The following is a 9,953-nucleotide window of genomic DNA, read 5'->3' as shown; positions in this document are numbered from 1 at the left end:
AGGGAAGCAAAAACGACCATTTCCTCCCACACTACGTGTTTGCTCATAATAATGAAGTATACATTTTTCTTGCGTTCCTTATAGCTTAGTTTTCGTTCTTGCGTCAAGATCATACACATTTGGGTTATGATTTTAAAGGTCAAAAGATGCGTCAATTATTGATAGAAGAGTTTCCATTAAAGGTTGCAAAAGTAAACTTTTCTTCTCATCATATAGATTTGTTTATAGGCAAAGGTTTCACTCGCATTTTTTAATGTTTTTATACAACTCTATGTATATTGCTAGTTAAACTTAATGTATCTTTTACTTGCGCCATTACTTTTAAGCTTTAGGATTAAAATGATCACTTTGTTCATACATTAAAAACTGTTTCGGTTACCTGTTATATACGAAGGACTAAACTTAACACTTTTTCATACATTAAGGACTATTTCGATAAATAGTTATTTACTTTTCAAAAAATAGTTTTAGGATAATCAATTAAATTTGTTAAAGAATGTTGTTAAAGACAATTGGATTGTATCCGATCACAAACCCTTTTTATGCTCGTGGAGCTCGGTGATAATGAATGTAGAAACGAGAAAGTAAATGGCAGAAAGTTAAAGGAAATCAGTGTTAGCTGAAATATTGAGTGAGTTCTGTATATTCCAAGCTTGAAAAAGAAAATAGTTGCTAGGGTTACAAGTGTTGAAGATGAGATGGGGGTTATTCTCCCAGAAGATATATTTATCGACAAAACCTAGAGTTTTCAATATACAAATACAATTGATGTGACATGCCAACACTGTCAATGTTCAATTGCACAGTGATGCGCAACTCGAGACTGAGGTTGGTGAGAGTGGAAGCTAGCTATGAGGAGTAATCGGACTCGAATATACCCATTGTAATAGCTCCCTCTGTTCGCTATGCCCTCGATCCTTACTTCTCCCCCGGGTGCAACCGGAGCCCCTCAAATTATGGGACCCGTGCTTCCACGTGGCATTCTTTTACTTAATACACTTACAACCCGTGATTATTGTAACGTCCCGTACGTTTACGTTAAAATACGTCACGAGCCGATCAATATGGATTTAGAGGATTAACTTCGTACATTAGGTTATAGACGTAAAGACCCCATAAGTTTGACGAATTTTGAAATTATTATACATAGCCTTGATATTGTATTTTCTTTTTAGTGAAACCTTTTTGTGAAAAATTGATAAATATGATTTTATATAGTTGTAATTGTTACTACCTTTTGATGCGCTTTAAATTATATACATGGTATGAGGTAATTCATAAATGGGATTTTCTTTATTATAAAGGTAGAAATTATTTTCTCATAAGAAAAGAAAGTCATCTTTTATCGTTTTCGAGAATTATTGGTACAAAAAAATAAATTGTGCTCTTGATATAAGGTTGGAAAAATTAGAATGTGATAAAATATATCTTCTAGATATCTCAATATTTATAAAATGTTAGTGTATGTGTAAATTTTAGGAAATATTTTTGATTCATTAGTATTTTAATTATGTAGATTGGTTAAATGTTGAATTGTCGTAGAGATAAAGGAATTAAATATATTAATGGATAAGTCGTTGTGGAACACCCCCCCGCCCTGCGCAATTTCCGGCATCACAAGAGGAAAGGTTAGGTGACTATCCATCTATGAGTATATGTGATGGCATTCTTTTAGATAAGTAGGTGTTAATTTCTTTATTTGGAATGACATAGGATGAACCCCACATTTCCCAAAAGAGTATCAACATTAGAGATTTTCCTTTAAATGTTTTTCTTTTTCTCCTAAAATATAGGTGTTGCTACGTTATTGTTTTTCAGTTATTAGGAATTAAGCTTCTTAACATACATATACATATGCTGCAACATACTAGCACTCGAATACGGAGAGTAATATGGAGGGTTTTCTCACTGCTTCGATCTTGTTGTTTTATTTGGTCGCCTTGTTGAATTTGGACTGTCTTCGTGGTGAAATAAGGTGAAAGAAGATTAGTTCTTGACATATAAGGTATGATTTCGCCTCTCCTAGATATATGAAAGTTCATCGAGGTCATAGCTAAATTATGGGATGAAAAATATGAAATTAATAGCAGGAAATGGTATTTGATGTCGTTGTTGTCGTATGGACTATTTGGTGATTTTCCTGTTGTGTTGTGGTTGAAATTTGGTGGATTTGGTTGTTCTTTCTTGTTTGAGTAAAGATTTCATCCCTTCTAGATGTACTTGAGCTTGTGTAACCTTTAGCCAACTTATTTAATGAGAAAAGATGGAATATATATCGTATATCGCGTTCTTGTTATTATCGGAGTGTGGATTGTTCTTGATGGTTGTTCTAATGTTGTCAAAGTGGTTGGATTGACATGAGGAATAGGTGCACTAGTTGTTGTTGTTGTTGTTTTTATACTCCATGGATGTAGAGAAGAAGAATGTATAGCAAGTGTCAGATATAATGTATATTGGGTGATTTGGATATGTTCTTGAATTATGACTTGTTGTTGTTATATGGTATCTTGTTATTAATGTCTATACTTGCTGGATTGTTACGTTATTATTGTTGATACATGAAGTTGGAGGAAGTTAAGGTTATAGTGAGATGTGCCCAAATTTATATAAACGAGTTGCTAGTGTGAAGATTTCCGACTAAGTCTCAAGATAGCGTTAACCATATGCCTTGTTGTGCTTATGTAGATTAGACCCCATCGTGTGTTGCATTAGGAGGTATTGTAGCTTGAGGAGATTGAGGTATGTTAAGGCTAACCTTCATTCTTTTGGCATGGTCTGTATGGAAACAAAATGTAACCAAATGTTCCTCATAATGACTCTATTCTTAGAAGTGTTAAGAGCTTATGTCTTTGTTTCCCATATGATGATATTGATCATGTCTTGAGTTCCTAAGTCCCGAAGGGGCATATATATTAGGTTTCATATTTTGTATACATTTTCATAAGGATTCTCAATCCCCAAGGGGGCGTGTGATAATAAGAAGATGTTTTTAATAAGGTAGGAAGGTAACGACTAGAAATTCACTCCAAAGGGAGTTCCGAGTTTCATAATTCTTGTCATGCATCATCTATACATACATATTTATATACTTATGCATCATGATATTATGAGGCATCAGAAGGGCTATGGCGTTATATACGCAAACCACCTGATCAACTGGTATATGATGATTATGATGCCCGAAGGGGCCGATATGATATGATGCTCGACGGAGAAAATGGGTAAAGGCATTTATATACATACATATATAATATTCATGCATTACATTGCATTTGCATCGCGTTCATTGTATTCATAAAGGTTGCAAGCCCTATGGACGGACTATGATACGCATAGGTGCACAGTCATTCAAATGTGGTTATGCATACGAGAGTCGTAGAGGGACATATACGCTAGATTCTCATCAGTACAGTAATGTTATAGATACATAAAGATGCATATGAACATGCGTAAGAGGTTATAGTATCATACATGTTTCCATCCTCAGTGTTAAGTCAAAGTTTCACAGGTTGATTCTTATCCCTCTTATTCTACAATATGATATTGTTATTATTATGTTTCATTCCCGCCGTACATACTGGGTGACATTATTTCGCATCGACGTCCTTTTCTAGGGACGTTGCGTCATGCCCGCATTCAAACAGTCGACACGAGGATCGCATCACGAGGTTCAACAGTATCGCCTGATTGGTGAACTCCACTTTATTCGGGAGCATTGCCGAGTCAATGTTTATCTATGTATTTCAGGCTATGGGCATGTCGGGGCCCTTTCCCGACTCATGCGTTACGATTATCTATTGTTAGAGGCTTTGCAGACAGAGTCATGTATACAGACTATGTTAGTCTGTATGTCGGCCTTGTAAGCCCTAGTACATATACATGTTTGTGCCTTGTGGGCTATTAGTTACAGAGACGTATGTTGGCCTAGATGGCCCAGTGCTTATTATGTATGATATCATGTTCACAAGTTGACCTTGTTTGTCCTTCGGGACATAGATGATATGAGTTACAATTAGTTCAGTTGGCCTTTAGCAGGGCTCGGGTGCCAATCATACCTCACCAAGGTTGGGGTGTGACAATTATATACAAAGAGAAAAAAATTTCTTATCGCAAGTCAATGTGTTATCATTATTGAATTCTCTGATCATAAGATATCGTGAATAATAAGAATCTTTTGATCACCGCTAATTTTTCCAAATTAGTCGCTACGCTTTCGTTAATCGCTTCAATTATTTATGACCGGGCATTTGGAGATAACGTGTGTCGCCATGCGACTTTAGTGCGGGGGAAGGAGAAGATTTGTCAGGCTAGATGGGGATGGAGTTTAGAAAATCAGTATTCTTATTTAGTTTTTTGCAGAAAAATAGTTTTTTTCTTTTCATTTTTCTTATAAAATGTTTTTAAATTATTATTTTGCACCCAAAATGTTACATGTCTTCTTTTAATTAGTTATATGTCATGTCACCTGCGCGTGTATTACACGCACTTTGTAAATTTTAGTTGATTGTCAAAAAGTGTCAATTGGAACAAATTCAACGTCGTTTGAGTGCTCAATAGACACAAGTCTTAGTTGAGGTGTTCAAGTGAAACAAGCTACCAACAACAGGTGTCTACCGATAGGTTCAGCCTATCATAAATTTGTATAGGTTCAGCCTATCATAAATTTGTACTATCTTCTATAATTAATGGGTGAATATGAGCTATTCCACTTAATAAAAGAATATATGTGGAACTAAATTCAAACACGAGACATATTATACTTCCTATTAGGAGTGTCCCCACTATGTGGGACTACATTGGGTATGTTGTTATTGTTGTTTCCTATTAGGGGTGTCAATAGTACAGTTCGGGAGGTTATTTTAGAAAACTTATATCGTATCAAATTTTTCGGCTATTTTATTTTGTGTAACCAAAATGAGACTTTTCGAAGCCCTCCTATCCTCTCGATTTTCTTTGACATCGGCTGGTAATTATGTTAGTATTCAGTATTTTTACAAAAACTTCATGTAAAGGTCACTAATAAAAGTTAGAACACGATACCATGCATATATATTTCTGTAGGACTTTGCAGAAATTTTCTAAACATTGTTACTGTTTAAAAGGTGATGAATCAAGAAACAGTGAAGGACGACAAGAATAGAGATTCATCCCACTAATTTACGGTAGTGCACAATGTTAAGCAAATATAACAACAACAAAACCAACATACCAAGTGAAATTCCACAAAATGGGGACAATGTTAAGCAAAGACAAAAAAAATATAATTTAGACCGCATGAGTGGGAAGAAATCGATTAGATGGGACTCAAGAACTCAGCCTACTAAAATTAAGTATCACATAAGAAAAATTTAAATCATAAGAGGGAAAATATATCTAATCCTTGTAGATTGTTACCCAAGATCAACGGAATACCTTGTAGGTTACTAATTACTATTTGAGATGCTGGAGCTAATTTAGTAGGCGTTTGGCCATGAAAACCAAATATTTTTCACTTTATTTGGAATTTTGAAGTTGGAGTTGTGTTTGCTTATAATTTTTGCAAAGAATATTTGGTCGTTTAAATGTATTGAAAGTGAAAAAAGTGAAGTTGGGACTTTGGTGTTAACTTGTAGTCGATTCCATACCCCAGGGCCCAAGGCAAAAAATTTCATAGTTCATTATTTTTAAACTTAATATTTAAAAATATATTTTACACATAAATTTATTCGGTACAGTTTGGTATTTTCTCAGTTTATATATATAAAATTATAAACCTACAAAATTATTCGGTACAGTTACATATTTACATAAAAACCATATCGGCTTTATTATTAAAAAACCCAAATATCAATTCGGTTTAGTTTTGGTGGGTTTTTAAAAGATTAGTGTATTTGCGTCACTACGCACGGTTGTAAGAAGAATATAAAATATGAATAAATATTAATATTATTATTTTATAAAATAAATAATGTTTATTAATCAAACATCTTTATATGATTTTTACCACTTTTCCATGATTCTTTAGATAATTTATATATAGTCTTTTGACATAAAGAGTATGTGAGAGACATCAAGGTCGATTATGAAACTATTCATTTAAATTAATATATGTTTACTTGAATAAGAAAATAAAAGTTAACGTGAAATATGAAAATGCGAGTTAACGTGAAAATCTGAAAATGCAAACCTTAGAGGTAGTCTAATTTTGTTTAATCCTTTATAATCAATCTAATATGGTTAAGATATACAAAAAGAAAAAGTGTTCATTCATGTGTGTATGTGTATACACAAATTATTTGAAATTATATGGTGGTAATATTAATATACATAATGTGAAAAATGCAAATTTACCTTGGTTACTCGTTAACATATCGACTGAAGCATCTCATTTATGCCTTGAATTAAATATAAGCAATTTTTCTTTGATAAAGACTTGAAATTTCAAATAAAATGCAAAATGGAAACGATAATTTCTGCAAAAGTAATGACAATGAAAGTAACAATCAGCTAATTTTTTAGACATTTTTTCAGCGTTCTTATTCTTTAATAATTGGGGAATCTTAGTAGTTCAATTGGTTGGCTAACTGAACTTTCACCTTGTTGATGAAGGTTGGTGAGGGTTCGATTCCCCCCCTAATAATCTCCATCCCCTTCCCCTAACCCATTCTTTTTAAAGAAAAAAGATAGTTTATCACATCTCCAATAATCACCTACCCAGACAAAAGAAAAAAAAAAAAAACCATTTACCTAGGCTAAAGCAATGAACCAATAGGACATCAAGCCAAAAAAAAAAAAAAAAAAAAAAAAGAGCAAATAAACAATTAGTAGGAACAAAGTTAAGCCATTCACATATCCCGATTATGAAAAAAAAAAATTAGATACCTTACATGTGGTGAAAGGAGATATCAATTTTTTTTTTCCCGCAAAGCCAATTTAAAAGAACACTAATCTTAAGGTATTTAGATGAAGCAAAGATTAAACATTACAAAAAAGATATTCATGTCCAGTGGTCATGATGATATGCGCTTGTCCTTATCCTCAAATCTCCCCTGGTCATTTTCTAGTCTTCTTTTATGTCCACCATTTCATCTTCTTCTTATCCTTGCAAGAAACGATACATTCAAAAATTAACACAGTACGAATAAAATGATAAATAAAGTAAAATTCGACATGTTAGGTTCTTGCTTAGAAATAATATAAAATTACAAAAATTAATTTATTGAAAGAAAATCTTTGAAAGTAAGATCAGAAAAGAAGTTTTTGATATTAAATACTTTACGAGAGTTAAAAAAACATAAGAGCACAACACATGGGAAAAGCATACCATTAAAAAAAATGAATAAGAAGACATATGTATAAGGTAAGAAGACATATGTATAGGGCAAAGATTAGAATATCAAGAGGTAGAGGAATTAATCACTGTAATTACCAGTGATTAATATTAAGAATTATGCACATTAAAAATAATTGTAATTGAAAATCATGGTAGGATTGACACTTAAAATCGGTTTTTCGCTTCTGCATTAAGATTTGCTCAACAAAGGTGGGCAAACTTTGGGAAAAAGGGGATAAAACGGCTTTTGTCTTTATTGTAAAAATATAATCATTTTTTTGCGCGGAGTGCCCCTTTTGGGGTTTTTAAATTTTGCGCCTCATATTCGGAAATGTTTAATTTTGCCGCTTCGGCTAACACCCATAGGTCCCGGTTCGAACCCAACGCGGTCGAAATTTTTAAAAAAAATTCGCAAGCGAGTTTAAATTTCGCTATCAAGTGCACTAATAAAGATACACTTGTTAAGAATTACATTTATTTTTATGCGGGACCCGGATACTCACGCCTTATGGAGACTTGGCATAAGTATCGGGGTCCCGATAACTTTGATAATTCCTTCTCATGTTAGGGGGGCATACTTTTAATGGGCAAACTTTTATGCGGACCGCATAACTTAAGGAATTATCAAAAGTTGTGCCGGACCCCAGATACTTACGCCAAGTTCCATAAGGCATATATATCTTGTCCCGCATAACTTTGTAATTCCTTCACAAAGTTATGCCAAGTATACTTTTAATCGGGCAAACTTTTATGCGATCCTGATAAACTTTTGAATGAATTATCAAAGTTATGCGGACCGCATACTTATGCCAAGTTCGCATAATATAAGTATAAGATGGTCCGTATAACTTTGGTAATTCCTTCACAAGTGTATATGCCGTTGGCATAAATAAATTTAAACTTGCGCTTGCGAATTTTTTTTAAAATTTTGATCATAAAGGTGGGTTAGACACTAACCTACGGGTTTGCGAAGGGCAAAATTTAAAGATTTCAAATATGAGGGGCAAAATTTAAAGACCACCCCAAACGCAGAATTGCCCAAATATAATTAATGCACCAATAAATATGCTGTCATGGGCTTTGTATGTGTGCTAACTTTTGTCAAAGGAATATTTAATTTGTTAAGCTTTTATTAATTAAAAAAAATCAATTAGTAGATTATTATGTAGAGAAATGGAGGAAAAATGCCAAAAAAGGGATAAAAAAGATAAATAGTAATAAAGGTCATAGAAAGTGTCACATCAACTTGTCTATGCCTAACTTTATATTATATATAGATTGATTCAAAAAGTAAGTGAGGATGTATTTGAGTATGGAGAAATAGCGAGGGTCAGTTACCAAAATTTAATTAAGGTTTAATAATTATTTAAAACTATAACCACTCTTTAAAATACAAAATTTAAAATATAATTAATAACTCTCAATTTACAATTAAAAATTCAAACTTTAAAACAGTTTTTTTTAAAACTAATCACTCTCAATTTACAACTAGAAATTCAAACTTTAAATCAGTTTTCCTAAAAAACTGTTTATATTTAATAATTTTATTTTATTTTTCCAAATAATTATCTCTAATCAGATAATTTCGAAAACAAATGAGTCAAAAACGTGCCATGGATTATGGCTTGCGGTTACCGAATGTTGCCGTTCAAAAATTTACAGTGGGATAAATTGAACTTAAATTGAATTTAGCTGGTTACTCCGTTAGTATTCTCACGTTTTTTAAATTAAATTCAAATATACCTGGTTTTGCATTTTTTTTGTCTGTCATTTCTTTTCATCTTTTGTTGTCTTTTTATTTTTTTTATTTATTAAATAGGATTTTTCAAAATGATGTGCCATCACATCACGTGCTTTCCTCCTATTCTATATAGATAGATTATTGACACCCTCCTCCCTATCATTGCGACTTGAGAGGTGATTTTTTGTCCTTTTGCCTTTTAGATATGCCACGTGAGTTAGTGAAGATCCAGTCGTCCAAAATTTACGTTCATAGTGTTAAGTGGTGGTTAAACCGATTATGTTTGGAAAAGTGAGTGTTGGCGAAGTTCTCTCTCACGTTCAAAAGATGAAAGTCGACGAGATGAGAATGTTCGGACGGATGTGTGTGGGCACGCTGGAGGGACGACTAGGAATGAGGCTATCGGGACAAGGTGGGGGTGGCCTCGATAGAGACAAAATGGGCGGCATCACCGAGATAGTTTGGGCATGTGAAGAGGAGAGATACAAATGTCCTAGTGCGGAGGTGTGAGAGGTTGGCCATGGATAGTTTCAGAAGAAATAGGGGAAGGCCGAAGACGTATTGGGGATAGATGATTAGACATGACATTGCGCGATTCTGACTTACGGAACATGACCTTAGATAGGAGGGTATGGGTGACTCAGATTAGGGTAGAAGACTAGTAGATAATCCCGTTTATCCTTTCATATTAGTAGTCACATTACGCGCTATAGTTTCTTGTGCTTTGATTTCGGCTACTATATGTTATTTTCTGTACTTTGATTATCTTATTTTATCTGTGGTAGCTACGTCCTTTGTAAACGCTGATAATGGCTTTTTGACTTTCATTATTTTCGTTTCCAAATAGCTTTAAATTTCTTGGCCTCATCTGACCTCCTTTTATGCTTTCTATTGAGCCGA

Source organism: Lycium ferocissimum, chromosome 2, assembly GCF_029784015.1.
Source record: "Lycium ferocissimum isolate CSIRO_LF1 chromosome 2, AGI_CSIRO_Lferr_CH_V1, whole genome shotgun sequence".
Classification (NCBI taxonomy): domain Eukaryota; kingdom Viridiplantae; phylum Streptophyta; class Magnoliopsida; order Solanales; family Solanaceae; genus Lycium; species Lycium ferocissimum.
The sequence above is the reverse complement of the archived record's forward strand: the minus strand, read 5'-3'. Positions refer to the sequence as shown.